Genomic DNA, 24,005 nt, shown 5'->3' with positions numbered 1-24,005 from the left:
AAATACTTCAAAAATCATATATCGATAAATACTTCATAAATCGTATCTCAATAAATATTTCACAAACCGTATCCATCCGAGAGATAATCCCCATATGTATCAATCCCCACAATATAATATAATCGAGATATCTCATGATTTGCCTATCCCGCATGGTCTTACTCAACACTTCTTTGCCATACCCGATAGGTCTTTCAACTGTGTACAAATGCCGTATTTCTCATTAAATACAGACTTTAATTAAAGCCACATATCCGGATTACATTTGATGGATACTAAAAACATTCTAATTTCATAATATAACTTAAAATAAAAAATATATCATAAATCAACATCATAAAGTTTCAAAGTACTTTTCTTAGTCAATTTTCAAAATATTCAATCATAAACCATAATTGTACTAAAATCACCAATAAATAATTTAAAAATATATTATCAATACTAACTTCAATTTCTTAAAAATAAACACATAATCATCATATATAGAGTTTATTTCAATAAATCATAATTTCATCAAAATTAATATTTTAACAACCTTTAATTAAAACTCAAATTTACCTTGAGAAATAAATTTATAGAAAACCACTCATTTACTCTTTAAAATATCAAATCTTACACAAATATTAATCAAATATACTAAGTTCATCAAAACCAAACTCAAATCATGTATACATAAACATATATTATAGGTTGAAATTGACATGCAAATACATATATAATTTCTTGAACTTAACTTTAAGCTCATGTTAAAAACTAATTCATAAAAACCCCAATTAATCAAGTGCATGTCAAAAATCACCACAAAAATTCAGTTTTCTGAAAAATATAAAGTTATATGTACATATATATACATAAAAACTCAAAAGGGTAGTTGATTGTTAATTTAGCACTAATTGAGAGAAAAACACATTAAAACCTCAAACCCACCACCATAATCTGCCTAGGTCGAACCCTATGTAGGAATCTCCAAATCAAAATCACACCGACCACAATGTGTATTAGGATGTTTACTAACTAGTTACTCAAATCCTCAAAAATTTCAAATTATTTCTTAACTATCACCAATTATCCATATTCCTCAATTACTATCAATTATTTCTTAGCTATCACCAAATATTCATATTCCTCAATCACTATCAATTATTTATTAGGTATCACCAAATATCAATATTCCTCAATTACTATCAATCTTAGGTCCGAAGAATTTAACCTAGGGCTCTGATACCAAACTGTCACACCCGACCCAAAACGACCTCAATCGGCATCGGGCGTGAAAATAGAAAGATCACAATCAACACTTACTAGTCTCCAAATTATCCAAATATTATAAATATCACACTTTTCAAGAATTCCTTTAGATATATTATAAAATAAATCCATATTTCTACTACATTCAAGTCCTAAAATATTACCCAATACAATCAAATCTCCAAATGAGAGGCAAATGTCCTAACTAAGGACAAAGTCAATGACTTGACACTTTAACCTTGTCTATTAACCAGTAACTTCTCCTATACCTTGCTCTTTTCCGCTTAACCTTAGGCTCCTTTCTCATGTGGAAAGTGGCCTATCAACTAGACGGCCGAGGAAAAGCTAAAGAGAAGGACCACAAGGAGGCACCGAAGGTGATAGGGGATCGACCTCTACCATCGGGCGAGGAAAGAGAGCCCTTTTTCCCTTCCCTCAATATATATGGCACGCTTTACTAAAAAAATAGTAAGTCAAGGCTCTAACCTACTCGTTGCCCAGAGCCTTGACTTGAGCATTGTACAATCTTCCAAGTCGTGTGAAAATGGGAATGCGACATCACTTAGAGAGGAAATCTTGGTAATCTTATATAAGGACACTCGAAAGGTCCCTTGACAAAGTCCTTGCTGGGGGTCGTAGTATTAGCCACTCATCAATCTCACCTAAAACATTAAAATATTTAAAACGTGAGACAAAAATCTCAGTAAGCAATTATCAACTACATAAATTACTTATACTCAAAATAACTATATATATTTTTTAAATTCTGAAAATGCATCACATAAAATTCATATTCTTAAAAATGATCTTTTTATGGATTAAACCATAATAAAATACTCAAAATAGTACCTTTATCCAAATATGCAATTTAAAATATCAAGCTTGCTATCATTACTCAAATACCACACATAGTCAAAACGTAAATCACTGTATTAAAATACTTAATATAAAACTCATATCCAAAATAGCTATATATATTTTATTTGTTTAAAATCTCAACTATACAAAATAAATAGGTTCGTAATTAACCATTTACTCAAATCAACCGTAAATCAATAAATACTTCATAAATCGTATTACTATAAAATACTTCATAAATCGTATTTAGATAAATACCTCATAAACTGTATCTCAATAAATATTTCATAAACCGTATATCAATAAACTGTATTTTAATAAAATACTTCATCAACTGTATATTAATAAATTCATCACAAATCGTATATCAATAAATACTTCAAAAATCATATCTCGATAAATACTTCATAAATCGTATCTCAATAAATATTTCACAAACCGTATCCATCCGAGAGATAATCCCCATATGTATCAATCCCCACAATATAATATAATCGAGATATCTCATAATTTGCCTATCCCGCATGATCTTACTCAACACTTCTTTGCCATACCCGATAGGTCTTTCAACTGTGTACACATGCCGTATTTCTCACTAAATACGGACTTTAATTAAAGCCACCTATCCGGATTTCTCTTGATGGATACTAAAAACATTATAATTTCATAATATAACTTAAAATAAAAAATATATCATAAATCAACATCATAAAGTTTCCAAGTACTTTTCTCAGTCAATTTCCAAAATATTCGATCATAAACCAAAATTGTACTAAAATCACCAATAAATAATTTAAAAATATATTATCAATACTAACTTCAATTTCTTAAAAATAAACACATAATCATCATATATAGAGTTTATTTCAATAAATCATAATTTCATCAAAATTAATATTTTAACAACCTTTAATTAAAACTCAAATTTACCTTGAGAAATAAATTTATAGAAAACCACTCATTTACTCTTTAAAATATCAAATCTTACACAAATATTAATCAAATATACTAAGTTCATCAAAACCAAACTCAAATCATGTATACATAAACATATATTATAGGTTGAAATTGACATGCAAATACATATATAATTACTTGAACTTAACTTTAAGCTCATGTTAAAAACTAATTCATAAAAACTCCAATTAATCAAATGCATGTCAAAAATCACCACAAAAATTCAGTTTTCTGAAAAATATAGAGGTATATATACATATATATACATAAAAACTCAAAAGGGTAGTTGATAGTTACTCACTTTAGCACTAATTGAGAGAAAAACACATTAAAACCTCAAACCCACCACCATAATCTGCCTAGGTCGAACCCTATGTAGGAATCTCCAAATCAAAATCACACCGACCACGATGTGTATTAGGATGTCTAGAACCTATTAATGTGTATTAGGATGTCTAGAACCTACTGTAAAAAAATCAGCTCGATCCAACGGTTCAATCTCTAGATATCAAAGTATGATCAAAACTAGGTGAATTTGGGTGTTTGAATGAAGGAGATGAAATGAGGATGATGAATTTGGGAATTCATCCAAAAACAAAAGCCTTGGAATTATGATGCACGAAATTCATGCCTAGAACATAGAGATTTATGTTCCCAATAAGGGAAAATCTCCCTTTTGATCCCTCTAAAATTTAACTTCTTTTAAAACTTACCCTAAACTTTTAATTTTACACTTAAAGCATGAAATTAGCCTCCAAAATATATCCATAATACTTAATTAACTGTCCAATCAATAAATATAAATAAATATAACATAATATTAGGGTATAATAACTAAAATTAGGGACACGGATGTGACAATTGCACTGCAAAGACAAACAATAACAGGCTTCTGTCTTAGTTAAGTGGAAAAAACATAGTAAATGTGAGGAGAGAATAGAGAGAAAGAGAGGAGAAAGAAAATTATACAGAGAGAAATAGTTGAAAGTGTGAAACAACAAGGATGAGAGGCTAAATTGGTGGAAAGCCAGAAGTTAATCTATTGAGGAAGAAGTCAAAGATAAAAAATGTGGACTAAGGGTAACAGTGGCCATCAATGCAACAAAGTGTAAAATTTAATGACTTTTATGTTACTTTTGAAATTAAGTGGTCATATTGTGAAATTAGGTAAGGTTCAGTAACCATGGCTGTAATTTATTCTTGATAATGCCTATTTACATAGGCACATTGATGAACCAGAGCCGACTCTCCACGTATAATTTGTGGTTCAGGACGAACCAGGCAGAAGTTGGTGGGCGAGGAAGTAATCCGTGGCTACCAGTGCTGCATCCCACATTACTTAAAAATCACTTTGTAATAATATTTATAAAGAGGGTGCTTACACGTACTGTGACGAAGTCATATTACATAGTCAGAAAACCTTATTAAAGGGTCTCATATCTACACCTTATATATGACTAATAGTTCTAATTCTAATTAGATGAAGCATAGCTTAAACTCTATTTTTCATTCTACCTTTTAGCTTGTGTGCAATCTGTGCAAACTTTGAGAATTGTTTGCTAATGAATTTTGATCCAGTACTAAAAGTGATCCTTCCACATTTTATGTTTGATCTCTCATAATGTAAATAGCTTCCCTCATGTCTCTTTTGGGAAAACCAAAAACACTTTGAAATGTTATATTGAACCTTAGCTATGATACTAAGAAAATACAAAGATGAATATCATAATTGATACTTCATGAAAATGAAAAATAATGTTTGCAAGCTGTATTTATTTTTTGAATTCAACTGATACAATAAGCTAGAATTAATTATCTAACTATAAATTTAAGTTATTTCATTTAGCTTACATATATTTAAGCCCATTAGCAAATAGAAAAGCAAACATCTCTATTTCACTCTTCTTCAAAGCTAAACCAACCTCCAATCCTCCATTTGAATCTCTACTCTCGGCCATAGAAATCGATACGTTCCTATCTATGGATACAACTTGGATCTTCTTCGGTTTCCCCCATCCGAAATCTGTTCCATAAATCTCAAACCTAGGTGACCCGGCAACTCCGATCACAACATCAGCAACCTGCTCAATGTATTTCCATTTCAAAGTATTTTCAATTTCTCGCTCAACACTCATGTTCTTCACTCTCGTCTCTAACCCTTTTATCATCTCGCTAAGCTCATTGGCGACGGAGGCAGTCCCATTTTTGTCAAGGACTGTTTCTGTATCGACCAATCCTATGCTTCCAACGACACAGTTTCCGAAGTAATTCGTGGGTAATGGAGGGTTCAAACGGGATCTACATTCGGCTGCAAACCCAAATCCCACTTTTCCTTTTCTTTCCCAATGTTTTGCTTTAACAATGGTTACAATTAGATAAGCATAGGAAAGAACAAATGATGATAAATGCATACGCTTTGAATCTTCTTCTTCTTTTTGGTTTTGCTCAGAAACAAGTTTCCGCCGGAGATTGGTTATGTCTTGTGGCGAAAGCTCATAATTTGCTCGTACTAAGTTTTCCACATCCCTTATTACTTGTGGAGGTTTTAAGTTTCTCGGGTTTGAATCCGAACTCGAAAACATATTTTTCAAGTAAACATGCCCAATCCTTGTGGCTCATCAACAACCGTTCGATCAAAAACAGGAGTTAGCTCAACTGGTAACAATGTTGTCTCATCACAATTATCTTTGCAAATATGCGCCCATGATTTCATAAACATGGCAATGCTTTTTCCATCGAACATTGCATGGTGAGAAGATATGCCTATAGAGAAGCCTTGACTTGGAAAAAATGTTATTTGAAAGGCGATAATGGCAGCTTTCGAGTCAGAAACGGGTAACTCGGGAACGTATGGATGTAAAGCTATTGCTTCGTGCATTTCATTCTGACTCAGACAGTTGAAGTCAGAGTTAGACTCGGAAACTACAAGTGAAACACCGTCGTTTGGAGCGTAGAGGACATATGGTTTCTCTATACCGACGGGCCATATGATATTTCCTGCTATTGGAAGGAAATGGGTTAGAGTGAGGGAAAGAGAATGCTTAAGTTTAGGAAGTAATACTGACTTAAAGAAAGTGCGAGTTGACTCATGTTGGGCGAGTTGATAGAAAAATAGTCGCTCAATAGGAAAGAACTTAACCCAAGACATATCAAAATATGTAAGAGGGAAAGATAATTCAACAAGACGTGTTGCGGAGTTGGTGAATGGAGTAACTCGGGAAACTTCGAGCATCTTAAGAGAATAGTTATAACTAGTTGCCATGACTTGTAGTTCAATTGTGGATTAACAATTTATATCATTGCTTGAGTTCATATTTATTATCCATAAAAGTTTAGGCAAGATAATAATAATAATAATAATAATAATAATAATAATAATAATAATATAAAATCTGTAAAGTTTATGTAGGTAGGACACATGAACTTTCTACTTAGCCAGGTAGACACAGTTTCTAACTAGCATTTAATAGTTTTAGGTCGTTTTTTTTTTTTTTTTCAGATATAGGTTATTTCAAATTGAAATTTTTTATATAAACTTTAGGAATCAGTTTTTTTTTTCATTCAGAAAAAAAAGGAATCAGTTTTTTTAAAAGAATTATCTCGGTCTCTTTGGAGGCGCTTAGATGAATCGAAAAATCGATTTATAATGTTGATTTGAAAAATTGAGTTCGTACTGTAAAACTTCCCACCTAAACTACCATCTGCACTCATTTTTAAAACACCACATATGATACAAACAAACAAAGAATTTTTTTTTTCCAAATTTCCAAGAGACAAATATTTTTTATTATAAAATATAAATAGGAGATAAGTTTATTATATTGAATTTTTGAAGGAACTATTTTAACTAAAATTTTCAATTAGACCTTAAGATCTAATAATACATTATTATTATTTTTTAATTTATTTTTATTTATATATAAATTTAGATTCATCTTCGATTAAATCAATATTTTTACAAAATAACTGAATCAATATTCGATTACTAAATTAAATATAAATCAATTACCATTACTATACTATGTGATGAAATTACAGAAATTGATAATACATAATAGATCAATTATTATTATTGTTATTATTATTATTATGAGAAAGTATTATTATTTAAAAGAAAGTAACCCATTAATACAATTTGGACCCGCATACCTTAACTAAACAACTAAAAAGAAAAAAATAATCATGATTGAAATTGAAATATTATTTATAACGAGAAATATATTAGATTATAATATTAATAAATATTGGGTTGTTTTCTTTTCAACTAAGGAAAATTGTATTAATTAGAATTAACGATTACATCAGACTCGACCACTGATCTTACATAGGGACAGCAACGAATACTGTACCCGCGGGTATTCGATACTATCTGACCCTAAGGAGACTACCTGTACCCTGTATAAAAGGAGGACAGGTATGAGATCAAAACCATTATCCGTTAGGGTAATGAGACGGGTATCGGAATACCCTCCAGGGTACCCGGTACCTGTTACCCGTTATAAATTTTTTATATCTTAATAAATATCATTATTTTTTAGATGTAAGACGTGAGATTTGAACCCCGACCTTTTGTTTTTAACCCTCGAATAATACCATTAAGCTAATATATTCTTATTAATTAAGGTTCAATTTGTTCAATTTTTAGATAGATGATTTATTAAATTTATACTTTGTTAAATTTATAATAATTTTTGTTTTATTTATTGATTCTTAACGGGTAAGGGTACTCGCGGGTACCTGCGAATTAAATAAGACGGGTATGGGATGAAAAACTATACTCATTAGGGTAATGAACGAGTACGAGTAATTAAAAAATAAAAGAGTAAGAGTTTGGGATTGTCCAATCCACAAAATATTGGATTTCAAAACTGGAACATAATAAACATGAAAAATATATTGATGATCTCCATTTTCCAGTTTGATAATCGGTCCTTCTTTCTCAGTTGAAAGAGAGGAGAGGAAGGGTATGGGTAAGCGAAGTGAAAACCATTGAGTCATTCCCAGCCTTGTATCTGTAAGCCATTCACCGCTCTCCATGACTGGAACTTTTGTTTTGTCACGTAAAGAAATACTTCATTTCTTAGATTCATCAAGCTTAAAAAGTTCTTTATTTCCAGTTATGTGATTGCTTGCTCCTGAGTCGAGATGCTAGGACTCCTTGCTCATTTCTTGATTTTTGCTACATGTCACTAACAAAGTTGACTCTTCATCTTCAACCTCGACAAAGTTTGTCTGTTCATCTTTATAAGAATCAGATTTAAACTCTGCAGCATAATGTCCAAATCCTTGACAATTATAACATTGCACATAAGATTTATCACGACCATGCCAATTATTTCTGCGGCCTTGCAAATGATTGCCTCTACCATGTCCTCTTCCATTCCATTGTCGATAATTTGTTGCTTCATTATTGTGCAAATTTCTGCCACCTCTATCTCTTCCATTATATCCACGATTCCAGCTACGGCCTCTACCTCGTGATCTTCCTCTTCCTCTTCCATATCCACCTACAAATTGCTTTCCTTCTTCTTTATCATTCACATTGCTTTTTTTTTTCTTCTTTAACCCAAGAGTTGATCTACAGACATAGTCTCTATATCATTTGATTCTTCAACAGCAGTCACCACGTAATCAAATTTATGAGTCAAAGAACAAATAGCTTTTAGTTCAATTAGTTCCATGACATGGTATCCGAGCCTCTACAACCAAATAGGCGAGGGTTCGAGTCCTGACAATACCATTAATTTGTGGAATTAAAAACACATGATGGGATGGACTTGTGTTATGCACGCTGCAAGCCCAATGGACATTTACGTGAGGGGTGTGTCAGAGATTAATATATAATCTATGACTGAGCCTTAATTATAAGATTGATCTTTTAATTCAATTGGTTCGACGACAGATAAATGGTCTCATATCTACACCTTATATGACTAGTAGTGTTCAACTTGTACATATTCTTACCGGACCACTGAATGATTGGGCTTAACTATCAGCTTGAGCTTTTAGTGTAATTGGTTCCATGACACTTACCATCCTCAACTTGAGATGGGGTGTTAGAATTGTGAAAGATTATCTTCCAATTTGTGCAAACTTTGAGAATTCTTTGTTAATCAATTTTGATCCAGTACTACAAGTGATCCTTCCGCATTTTATTTTCGATCCCTCGTGATGTAAATAGCTTTACGCTCCTCATCTATCTTTTGGAAAAATAAAAACACGAAAAATAGGAAGATGAATATCATACTTCATTAAAATGAAAAATAATGCTTGCAAGATACATTTATTTTTTTAATTTAACTGATACAATAAGCTAGAATTAATTATCTAACTCTAAATTTAATTTATTTCATTTACCTTACATATATTTAGCCCATGTAAACATCTCCATTTCACTCTTTTTCAAAGCTAAACCAACCTCCAATCCTCCATTTTAATCTCTACACTCCGCCATAGAGATTAATATGTCGCAATCTATGGATACAACTTGGATCTTTTTCGGTTTTCCCCATCTGAAATCTATTCCATAAATCTCAAACCGAGGTGACCCGGCAACTCCGATCACAACATCAGCAACCTGCATAATGTTTTTTAATTTCAAAGTTTGTTCAATTTCTCGCTCAACACTCATGTTCTTCACTCCCATCTCTAACCCTTTTATGATGGCTAAGATCATTGGCGACAGAGGCAGTCACATTTTTATCAAGGAATGTTTCCCTATCGACCAATCCTATGCTTCCGATGACACAGTTTCCGAGTCGGTAATGGAGGGTTCAAACGGGATCTACATTCGGCTACAAATCTGAATCCCACTTTTCCTTCTCTTTCCAAATGTTTTGCTTTAACAATGGTTACTATTACGTAAGCATAGGAACGAACAAATGATGACAAATGCATACGCTTTGAATCTTCTACTTTTTTTTGGTTATGGTTAGAAACAAGTTTCCGTCGGAGATTGGTTATGTCTTGTCGCGAAAGCTCATAGTTCGCTCGTACTAAGTTTTCGATATCCCTTATTACTTGTGGAGGTTTTAAGCTTCTCGGGTTTGAATCCGAACTCGAAAACATATTTTTCAAGTAAAACATGCCCAATCCTTGTGGCTCATAACTACTACAAATAACATCTATAGCCACGGGTAAAATTGTGGCTAGAGTAAAAGAGTTTGTGACTAAATTAGTATTATCTATTGCAATGAAAATATTAATTTAAATAGCTACAAAATACTTTAGCTAGTTTTAACAATATTTGTAGCTAATGAAATTAACTTCTTTGCGACAAATATTCGTATGTCAAAGCCATAAGCTTGCAAAAATCATAGCCATAAGTTATGTATTAGCTATAAATTTTAAACTTATAGTTGAAGATGAATAATATTAACAATGTGAATATGTAATTTTTAGTTTCAAATTAGCAACCATGACAATCATAGAAAAATCATAACAACAAGATGCATTTATATTCATAAAGTATTATGAACAATCATTCAAACAGAAGAATCATTTGTCCCAAACAACAAATATAAACCAAATACTATTGATATAGAGTGTTTAAAATTACATTTTATTGATAAATCTATCTAAAAAACATATGTTCAGTATCTCCAAAGTGAAGCTTCACATCTAATAAAGTCTTGGACATCATTTTAAAAATCGTCTGTGGTCTACAAAAATTAAAGGCCTAATACACAAATAACCCCTGAACTTGTCCAAATGTTGCAACTGCCCCCCCCCCCCCCCCCCCAAACTTTCAATTGTAACAACTTACCCCTCAAACTTCTCAATTGTAAAACATAACCCCTCAAACTTGTTCGATTGTAAAACAGAACCTCAAATTGCTGACATGGACTGCAATTGAAGAAACACATGAAATACAAAAGCTGCAATGCTCGTGGAATGTGATAATCAGATCTTTGGACCCAAAAAGATCAGTATTTAAGTAACCAAATCCCCAATTCTTCAATTTATTCTTCAACCTAACGGTAAATCAGAAATCATCCATTATTCTTCTTCTTCCTTTTGTTATTCCTATTTGTTTTTTAGTGATTTTTTGATTCAAAGTTTTGGGATATTATGGGGTGAAAAGGTGTTTATGTGGAGAAATAGCTCCATTGAAGATTTCATGGCGTGATACGAATCCGGTGAAACGTTTTTACGGTTACTTCAAGTACGGGGTAAAAAATCCCAATTTGGGGGTTATGTTTTGGACAAGTTTGAGGGGTTATGTTTTACAATTGGACAAGTTTGAGGGATAAGTTGTTACAATTGAAAGTTTGGGGGGCAGTTGCAACATTTGAACAAGTTCAGGGGGTTATTTGTCTATTAAGCCAAAATTAAACAACACTTTCAAGATAATATACAAAGAAATGCAAGAGTAACCAAAGAAAATGAAAAAGATATCCAGATATTCTTATTCCAAGTAAAATATTAAAAACCAGAAGACTAAGCATAAGTCAATAAAAATATATAGCCAGCAAACAAGTAAAATTGAATTGCTGAAGATTTGAAAGTAATACCTTAAAATTCAACTTGAATATCAAAACTTCATTGGATAATTTTGGAGTTTATCATAGATTTCACCTCGAAAAATAAGTAACAATAAACAATATAATTTGATTTAGAAATGCAATTCATTCAATATTGATCAACAAATCACAGAGAAGATGTAGGGGATTGTTGTCATACCTTTGGTTTAATCTGTACAAAATCTGCAGTTTTTATGCAAAACTACGAATGAACCAAATAAAAATAATACTTATATATTTCGTGAACAAATTAAGGCGGGATGTATTAGTGGAACACAAATTTGCAATGAAAATTTGGAAGGATTTTCATTAATTTGATTTCTCCCCACCAGAAATTATACTACGGTCTCGGTCCACTTGACCTTTACCAGTAGAAACGTGATAATTGTGCACTTTCTTTTCTTACAACAATTATCTCCCAATGAGGTAGAATAATTCTCTTTTTTCATTAGTTGGGTCCATGACATCCGGTCCATTATAAAATTTCTCCCCAAGTAATAAGATGGATCGAGCAGCCGTTACATAGATAATGGCCAAAGTGAAGAAAATGGAGAGTTCTATCCATGTAAAACAACTATAACATTTAATAATAATTCATAAAACTAATAATTCGTGGGTTGTTGATGAATCCGCGTTTAATAAATAGAATAAAAAAACCCACAACATTTAATTGAATGAAAATTTAGTAAGGTATATTAGTTACTAATAGATTAGATTGTACAATGATTATTCATAGTGTTTTTTATTTTTTAAATCATTCATGGTGCTTGGATTAACAATTATGTTAATTATTTTCTATAGAAAACAATAATAATATAATATAATATAATATAATGTCTCGATTAACAATTATGTTACGTTACAGAATGTTACTTAAGTTACATTACGTTACGTCACGTTCGTAAAGTCATATTACATTATGTCACGTTACGTTATGTCACGTTACGTAAAGTCATGTTACGTCACGTTACGTCTCGTCACGTTACGTCACGTTACGTCTCGTCACGTTACGTCACGTCATGTTACGTTATATTACGTTACTACTTTATGTTACCTTACGTTATGTTAAGTTGCGTTATGTTACTTTACGTTACGTTATATTATGTTATGTTAATTTTTGTTACAGTAAAGTTTTCTTATGTTACAGTACACTATGTTACCTTAAATTACGTTACATTATGTTACGTTACTGTTCATTCCGTTATGTATGTTTCGTTACTGTACGTCTCATTGTTGTACCTTACGTTATGTTACGTTACGTTATGTTGTGTTACGTTACGTTACGCGTTACGTTTCGTTACATTACAGTATCTTATGGTATGCTACGTTCAATACATTACATTATATTTCGTTACGTTATAGTATGTTACATAAAGTTTCCAAGTACTTTTCTCAGTCAATTTCCAAAATATTCAATCATAAACCATAATTGTACTAAAATCACCAATAAATAATTTAAAAATATATTATCAATACTAACTTCAATTTCTTAAAAATAAACACATAATCATCATATATGGAGTTTATTTCAATAAATCATAATTTCATCAAAATTAATATTTTAACAACCTTTAATTAAAACTCAAATTTACCTTGAGAAATAAATTTATAGAAAACCACTCATTTACTCTTTAAAATATCAAATCTTACACAAATATTAATCAAATATATTAAGTTCATCAAAACCAAACTCAAATCATGTATACATAAACATATATTATAGGTTGAAATTGACATGCAAATACATATATAATTACTTGAACTTAACTTTAAGCTCATGTTAAAAACTAATTCATAAAAACTTCAATTAATCAAATGCATGTCAAAAATCACCACAAAAATTCAGTTTTCTGAAAAATATAGAGTTATTATACATATATATACATAAAGACTCAAAAGGATAGTTGATAGTTACTTACTTTAGCACTAATTGAGAGAAAAACACATTAAAACCTCAAACCCACCACCATAATCTGCCTAGGTCGAACCCTATGTAGGAATCTCCAAATCAAAATCACACCGACCACAATATGTATTAGGATGTCTACTAACTAGTTACTCAAATCCTCAAAAATTTCAAATTATTCCTTAACTATCACCAATTATCCATATTCCTCAATTACTATCAATTATTTCTTAGCTATCACCAAATATTCATATTCCTCAATCACTATCAATTATTTATTAGGTATCACCAAATATCAATATTCCTCAATTACTATCAACCTTAGGTCCGAAGAATTTAACCTAGGGCTCTGATACCAAACTGTCACACCCGACCCAAAACGACCTCAATCGGCATCGGGCGTGAAAATAGAAAGATCACAATCAACACTTACTAGTCTCCAAATTATCCAAATATTATAAATATCACACTTTTCAAGAATTCCTTTAGATATATTATAAAATAAATCCATATTTCTATTACATTCAAGTCCTAAAATATTACCCAATACAATCAAATCTCCAAATGAGAGGCAAATGTCCTAACTAAGGACAAAGTCAATGACTTGACACTTTAACTTTGTCTATCAACCAGTAACTTCTCCTATACCTTGCTCTTTCTCACCTAAAACATTAAAACATTTAAAACGTGAGACAAAAATCTCAGTAAGCAATTATCAACTACATAAATTACTTATACTCAAAATAACTATATATATATATTTTAAATTTCGCAAAATGAATCACATAAAATTCATATTCTTAAAAATGATCTTTTTATGGATTAAACCATAATAAAATACTCAAAATAGTACCTTTATCCAAATATGCAATTTAAAATATCAAGCTTGCTATCATTACTCAAATACCACACATAGTCAAAACGTAAATCACTGTATTAAAATACTTAATATAAAACTCATATCCAAAATAGCTATATATATTTTATTTGTTTAAAATCTCAACTATACAAAATAAATAGGTTCGTAATTAACCATTTACTCAAATCAACCGTAAATCAATAAATACTTCATAAATCGTATTACGATAAAATACTTCATAAATCGTATTTAGATAAATACCTCATAAACTGTATCTCAATAAATATTTCATAAACCTTATATCAATAAACTGTATTTTAATAAAATACTTCATCAACTCTATATTAATAAATTCATCACAAATCGTATATCAATAAATACTTCAAAAATCATATCTCGATAAATACTTCATAAATCGTATCTCAATAAATATTTCACAAACCGTATCCATCCGAGAGATAATCCCCATATGTATCAATCCCCACAATATAATATAATCGAGATATCTCATGATTTGCCTATCCCGCATGGTCTTACTCAACACTTCTTTGCCATACCCGATAGGTCTTTCAAATGTGTACACATGCCGTATTTCTCACTAAATACGGACTTTAATTAAAGCCACCTATCCGGATTACTCTTGATTGATACTAAAAACATTATAATTTCATAATATAACTTAAAATAAAAAATATATCATAAATCAACATCATAAAGTTTCCAAGTACTTTTCTCAGTCAATTTCCAAAATATTCAATCATAAACCATAATTGTACTAAAATCACCAATAAATAATTTAAAAATATATTATCAATACTAACTTCAATTTCTTAAAAATAAACACATAATCATCATATATGGAGTTTATTGCAATAAATCATCATTTCATCAAAATTAATATTTTAACAACCTTTAATTAAAACTCAAATTTACCTTGAGAAATAAATTTATAGAAAACCACTCATTTACTCTTTAAAATATCAAATCTTACACAAATATTAATCAAATATACTAAGTTCATCAAAACCAAACTCAAATCATGTATACATAAACATATATTATAGGTTGAAATTGACATGCAAATACATATATAATTACTTGAACTTAACTTTAAGCTCATGTTAAAAACTAATTCATAAAAACTTCAATTAATCAAATGCATGTCAAAAATCACCACAAAAATTCAGTTTTCTGAAAAATATAGAGTTATATATACATATATATACATAAAGACTCAAAAGGATAGTTGATAGTTACTTACTTTAGCACTAATTGAGAGAAAAACACATTAAAACCTCAAACCCACCACCATAATCTGCCTAGGTCGAACCCTATGTAGGAATCTCCAAATCAAAATCACACCGACCACAATGTGTATTAGGATGTCTACTAACTAGTTACTCAAATCCTCAAAAATTTCAAATTATTCCTTAACTATCACCAATTATCCATATTCCTCAATTACTATCAATTATTTCTTAGCTATCACCAAATATTCATATTCCTCAATCACTATCAATTATTTATTAGGTATCACCAAATATCAATATTCCTCAATTACTATCAACCTTAGGTCCGAAGAATTTAACCTAGGGCTCTGATACCAAACTGTCACACCCGACCCAAAACGACCTCAATCGGCATCGGGCGTGAAAATAGAAAGATCACAATCAACACTTACTAGTCTCCAAATTATCCAAATATTATAAATATCACACTTTTCAAGAATTCCTTTAGATATATTATAAAATAAATCCATATTTCTATTACATTCAAGTCCTAAAATATTACCCAATACAATCAAATCTCCAAATGAGAGGCAAATGTCCTAACTAAGGACAAAGTCAATGACTTGACACTTTAACTTTGTCTATCAACCAGTAACTTCTCCTATACCTTGCTCTTTCTCACCTAAAACATTAAAACATTTAAAACGTGAGACAAAAATCTCAGTAAGCAATTATCAACTACATAAATTACTTATACTCAAAATAACTATATATATATATTTTAAATTCTCAAAATGCATCACATAAAATTCATATTCTTAAAAATGATCTTTTTATGGATTAAACCATAATAAAATACTCAAAATAGTACCTTTATCCAAATATGCAATTTAAAATATCAAGCTTGCTATCATTACTCAAATACCACACATAGTCAAAACGTAAATCACTGTATTAAAATACTTAATATAAAACTCATATCCAAAATAGCTATATATATTTTATTTGTTTAAAATCTCAACTATACAAAATAAATAGGTTCGTAATTAACCATTTACTCAAATCAACCGTAAATCAATAAATACTTCATAAATCGTATTACGATAAAATACTTCATAAATCGTATTTAGATAAATACCTCATAAACTGTATCTCAATAAATATTTCATAAACCGTATATCAATAAACTGTATTTTAATAAAATACTTCATCAACTGTATATTAATAAATTCATCACAAATCGTATATCAATAAATACTTCAAAAATCATATCTCGATAAATACTTCATAAATCGTATCTCAATAAATATTTCACAAACCGTATCCATCCGAGAGATAATCCCCATATGTATCAATCCCCACAATATAATATAATCGAGATATCTCATGATTTGCCTATCCCGCATGGTCTTACTCAACACTTCTTTGCCATACCCGATAGGTCTTTCAAATGTGTACACATGCCGTATTTCTCACTAAATACGGACTTTAATTAAAGCCACCTATCCGGATTACTCTTGATTGATACTAAAAACATTATAATTTCATAATATAACTTAAAATAAAAAATATATCATAAATCAACATCATAAAGTTTCCAAGTACTTTTCTCAGTCAATTTCCAAAATATTCAATCATAAACCATAATTGTACTAAAATCACCAATAAATAATTTAAAAATATATTATCAATACTAACTTCAATTTCTTAAAAATAAACACATAATCATCATATATGGAGTTTATTGCAATAAATCATAATTTCATCAAAATTAATATTTTAACAACCTTTAATTAAAACTCAAATTTACCTTGAGAAATAAATTTATAGAAAACCACTCATTTACTCTTTAAAATATCAAATCTTACACAAATATTAATCAAATATACTAAGTTCATCAAAACCAAACTCAAATCATGTATACATAAACATATATTATAGGTTGAAATTGACATGCAAATACATATATAATTACTTGAACTTAACTTTAAGCTCATGTTAAAAACTAATTCATAAAAACTTCAATTAATCAAATGCATGTCAAAAATCACCACAAAAATTCAGTTTTCTAAAAAATATAGAGTTATATATACATATATATACATAAAGACTCAAAAGGATAGTTGATAGTTACTTACTTTAGCACTAATTGAGAGAAAAACACATTAAAACCTCAAACCCACCACCATAATCTGCCTAGGTCGAACCCTATGTAGGAATCTCCAAATCAAAATCACACCGACCACAATGTGTATTAGGATGTCTACTAACTAGTTACTCAAATCCTCAAAAATTTCAAATTATTCCTTAACTATCACCAATTATCCATATTCCTCAATTACTATCAATTATTTCTTAGCTATCACCAAATATTCATATTCCTCAATCACTATCAATTATTTATTAGGTATCACCAAATATCAATATTCCTCAATTACTATCAACCTTAGGTCCGAAGAATTTAACCTAGGGCTCTGATACCAAACTGTCACACCCGACCCAAAACGACCTCAATCGGCATCGGGCGTGAAAATAGAAAGATCACAATCAACACTTACTAGTCTCCAAATTATCCAAATATTATAAATATCACACTTTTCAAGAATTCCTTTAGATATATTATAAAATAAATCCATATTTCTATTACATTCAAGTCCTAAAATATTACCCAATACAATCAAATCTCCAAATGAGAGGCAAATGTCCTAACTAAGGACAAAGTCAATGACTTGACACTTTAACTTTGTCTATCAACCAGTAACTTCTCCTATACCTTGCTCTTTCTCACCTAAAACATTAAAACATTTAAAACGTGAGACAAAAATCTCAGTAAGCAATTATCAACTACATAAATTACTTATACTCAAAATAACTATATATATATATTTTAAATTCTCAAAATGCATCACATAAAATTCATATTCTTAAAAATGATCTTTTTATGGATTAAACCATAATAAAATACTCAAAATAGTACCTTTATCCAAATATGCAATTTAAAATATCAAGCTTGCTATCATTACTCAAATACCACACATAGTCAAAACGTAAATCACTGTATTAAAATACTTAATATAAAACTCATATCCAAAATAGCTATATATATTTTATTTGTTTAAAATCTCAACTATACAAAATAAATAGGTTCGTAATTAACCATTTACTCAAATCAACCGTAAATCAATAAATACTTCATAAATCGTATTACGATAAAATACTTCATAAATCGTATTTAGATAAATACCTCATAAACTGTATCTCAATAAATATTTCATAAACCGTATATCAATAAACTGTATTTTAATAAAATACTTCATCAACTGTATATTAATAAATTCATCACAAATCGTATATCAATAAATACTTCAAAAATCATATCTCGATAAATACTTCATAAATCGTATCTCAATAAATATTTCACAAACCGTATCCATCCGAGAGATAATCCCCATATGTATCAATCCCCACAATATAATATAATCGAGATATCTCATGATTTGCCTATCCCGCATGGTCTTACTCAACACTTCTTTGCCATACCCGATAGGTCTTTCAAATGTGTACACATGCCGTATTTCTCACTAAATACGGACTTTAATTAAAGCCACCTATCCGGATTACTCTTGATTGATACTAAAAACATTATAATTTCATAATATAACTTAAAATAAAAAATATATCATAAATCAACATCATAAAGTTTCCAAGTACTTTTCTCAGTCAATTTCCAAAATATTCAATCATAAACCATAATTGTATTAAAATCACCAATAAATAATTTAAAAATATATTATCAATACTAACTTCAATTTCTTAAAAATAAACACATAATCATCATATATGGAGTTTATTGCAATAAATCATAATTTCATCAAAATTAATATTTTAACAACCTTTAATTAAAACTCAAATTTACCTTGAGAAATAAATTTATAGAAAACCACTCATTTACTCTTTAAAATATCAAATCTTACACAAATATTAATCAAATATACTAAGTTCATCAAAACCAAACTCAAATCATGTATACATAAACATATATTATAGGTTGAAATTGACATGCAAATACATATATAATTACTTGAACTTAACTTTAAGCTCATGTTAAAAACTAATTCATAAAAACTCCAATTAATCAAATGCATGTCAAAAATCACCACAAAAATTCAGTTTTCTGAAAAATATAGAGTTATATATACATATATATACATAAAAACTCAAAAGGATAGTTGATAGTTACTTACTTTAGCACTAATTGAGAGAAAAACACATTAAAACCTCAAACCCACCACCATAATCTGCCTAGGTCGAACCCTATGTAGGAATCTCCAAATCAAAATCACACCGACCACAATGTGTATTAGGATGTCTACTAACTAGTTACTCAAATCCTCAAAAATTTCAAATTATTCCTTAACTATCACCAATTATCCATATTCCTCAATTACTATCAATTATTTCTTAGCTATCACCAAATATTCATATTCCTCAATCACTATCAATTATTTATTAGGTATCACCAAATATCAATATTCCTCAATTACTATCAACCTTAGGTCCGAAGAATTTAACATAGGGCTCTGATACCAAACTGTCACACCCGATCCAAAACGACCTCAATCGGCATCGGGCGTGAAAATAGAAAGATCACAATCAACACTTACTAGTCTCCAAATTATCCAAATATTATAAATATCACACTTTTCAAGAATTCCTTTAGATATATTATAAAATAAATCCATATTTCTATTACATTCAAGTCCTAAAATATTACCCAATACAATCAAATCTCCAAATGAGAGGCAAATGTCCTAACTAAGGACAAAGTCAATGACTTGACACTTTAACTTTGTCTATCAACCAGTGACTTCTCCTATACCTTGCTCTTTCTCACCTAAAACATTAAAACATTTAAAACGTGAGACAAAAATCTCAGTAAGCAATTATCAACTACATAAATTACTTATACTCAAAATAACTATATATATATATATTTTAAATTCTCAAAATGCATCACATAAAATTCATATTCTTAAAAATGATCTTTTTATGGATTAAACCATAATAAAATACTCAAAATAGTACCTTTATCCAAATATGCAATTTAAAATATCAAGCTTGCTATCATTACTCAAATACCACACATAGTCAAAACGTAAATCACTGTATTAAAATACTTAATATAAAACTCATATCCAAAATAGCTATATATATTTTATTTGTTTAAAATCTCAACTATACAAAATAAATAGGTTCGTAATTAACCATTTACTCAAATCAACCGTAAATCAATAAATACTTCATAAATCGTATTACGATAAAATACTTCATAAATCGTATTTAGATAAATACCTCATAAACTGTATCTCAATAAATATTTCATAAACCGTATATCAATAAACTGTATTTTAATAAAATACTTCATCAACTGTATATTAATAAATTCATCACAAATCGTATATCAATAAATACTTCAAAAATCATATCTCGATAAATACTTCATAAATCGTATCTCAATAAATATTTCACAAACCGTATCCATCCGAGAGATAATCCCCATATGTATCAATCCCCACAATATAATATAATCGAGATATCTCATGATTTGCCTATCCCGCATGGTCTTACTCAACACTTCTTTGCCATACCCGATAGGTCTTTCAAATGTGTACACATGCCGTATTTCTCACTAAATACGGACTTTAATTAAAGCCACCTATCCGGATTACTCTTGATTGATACTAAAAACATTATAATTTCATAATATAACTTAAAATAAAAAATATATCATAAATCAACATCATAAAGTTTCCAAGTACTTTTCTCAGTCAATTTCCAAAATATTCAATCATAAACCATAATTGTACTAAAATCACCAATAAATAATTTAAAAATATATTATCAATACTAACTTCAATTTCTTAAAAATAAACACATAATCATCATATATGGAGTTTATTGCAATAAATCATCATTTCATCAAAATTAATATTTTAACAACCTTTAATTAAAACTCAAATTTACCTTGAGAAATAAATTTATAGAAAACCACTCATTTACTCTTTAAAATATCAAATCTTACACAAATATTAATCAAATATACTAAGTTCATCAAAACCAAACTCAAATCATGTATACATAAACATATATTATAGGTTGAAATTGACATGCAAATACATATATAATTACTTGAACTTAACTTTAAGCTCATGTTAAAAACTAATTCATAAAAACTCCAATTAATCAAATGCATGTCAAAAATCACCACAAAAATTCAGTTTTCTGAAAAATATAGAGTTATATATACATATATATACATAAAAACTCAAAAGGATAGTTGATAGTTACTTACTTTAGCACTAATTGAGAGAAAAACACATTAAAACCTCAAACCCACCACCATAATCTGCCTAGGTCGAACCCTATGTAGGAATCTCCAAATCAAAATCACACCGACCACAATGTGTATTAGGATGTCTACTAACTAGTTACTCAAATCCTCAAAAATTTCAAATTATTCCTTAACTATCACCAATTATCCATATTCCTCAATTACTATCAATTATTTCTTAGCTATCACCAAATATTCATATTCCTTAATCACTATCAATTATTTATTAGGTATCACCAAATATCAATATTCCTCAATTACTATCAACCTTAGGTCCGAAGAATTTAACATAGGGCTCTGATACCAAACTGTCACACCCGATCCAAAACGACCTCAATCGGCATCGGGCGTGAAAATAGAAAGATCACAATCAACACTTACTAGTCTCCAAATTATCCAAATATTATAAATATCACACTTTTCAAGAATTCCTTTAGATATATTATAAAATAAATCCATATTTCTATTACATTCAAGTCCTAAAATATTACCCAATACAATCAAATCTCCAAATGAGAGGCAAATGTCCTAACTAAGGACAAAGTCAATGACTTGACACTTTAACTTTGTCTATCAACCAGTGACTTCTCCTATACCTTGCTCTTTCTCACCTAAAACATTAAAACATTTAAAACGTGAGACAAAAATCTCAGTAAGCAATTATCAACTACATAAATTACTTATACTCAAAATAACTATATATATATATATTTTAAATTCTCAAAATGCATCACATAAAATTCATATTCTTAAAAATGATCTTTTTATGGATTAAACCATAATAAAATACTCAAAATAGTACCTTTATCCAAATATGCAATTTAAAATATCAAGCTTGCTATCATTACTCAAATACCACACATAGTCAAAACGTAAATCACTGTATTAAAATACTTAATATAAAACTCATATCCAAAATAGCTATATATATTTTATTTGTTTAAAATCTCAACTATACAAAATAAATAGGTTCGTAATTAACCATTTACTCAAATCAACCGTAAATCAATAAATACTTCATAAATCGTATTACGATAAAATACTTCATAAATCGTATTTAGATAAATACCTCATAAACTGTATCTCAATAAATATTTCATAAACCGTATATCAATAAACTGTATTTTAATAAAATACTTCATCAACTGTATATTAATAAATTCATCACAAATCGTATATCAATAAATACTTCAAAAATCATATCTCGATAAATACTTAATAAATCGTATCTCAATAAATATTTCACAAACCGTATCCATCCGAGAGATAATCCCCATATGTATCAATCCCCACAATATAATATAATCGAGATATCTCATCATTTACCTATCCCGCATGATCTTACTCAACACTTCTTTGTCATACCCGATAGGTCTTTCAACTGTGTACACATGCCGTATTTCTCACTAAATACGGACTTTCATTAAAGCCACCTATCCGGATTTCTCTTGATGGATACTAAAAACATTATAATTTCATAATATAACTTAAAATAAAAAATATATCATAAATCAACATCATAAAGTTTCCAAGTACTTTTCTCAGTCAATTTCCAAAATATTCGATCATAAACCATAATTGTACTAAAATCACCAATAAATAATTTAAAAATATATTATCAATACTAACTTCAATTTCTTAAAAATAAACACATAATCATCATATATAGAGTTTATTTCAATAAATCATAATTTCATCAAAATTAATATTTTAACAACCTTTAATTAAAACTCAAATTTACCTTGAGAAATAAATTTATAGAAAACCACTCATTTACTCTTTAAACTATCAAATCTTACACAAATATTAATCAAATATAATAAGTTCATGAAAACCAAACTCAAATCATGTATACATAAACATATATTATAGGTTGAAATTGACATGCAAATACATATATAATTACTTGAACTTAACTTTAAGCTCATGTTAAAAACTAATTCATAAAAACTTCAATTAATCAAATGGATGTCAAAAATCACCACAAAAATTCAGTTTTCTGAAAAATATAGAGTTATATATACATATATATACA

The sequence above is a fragment of the Euphorbia lathyris genome, chromosome 3, assembly GCF_963576675.1.
Source record: "Euphorbia lathyris chromosome 3, ddEupLath1.1, whole genome shotgun sequence".
Classification (NCBI taxonomy): Eukaryota; Viridiplantae; Streptophyta; class Magnoliopsida; order Malpighiales; family Euphorbiaceae; genus Euphorbia; species Euphorbia lathyris.
Note: the sequence above shows the minus strand (reverse complement) of the source record.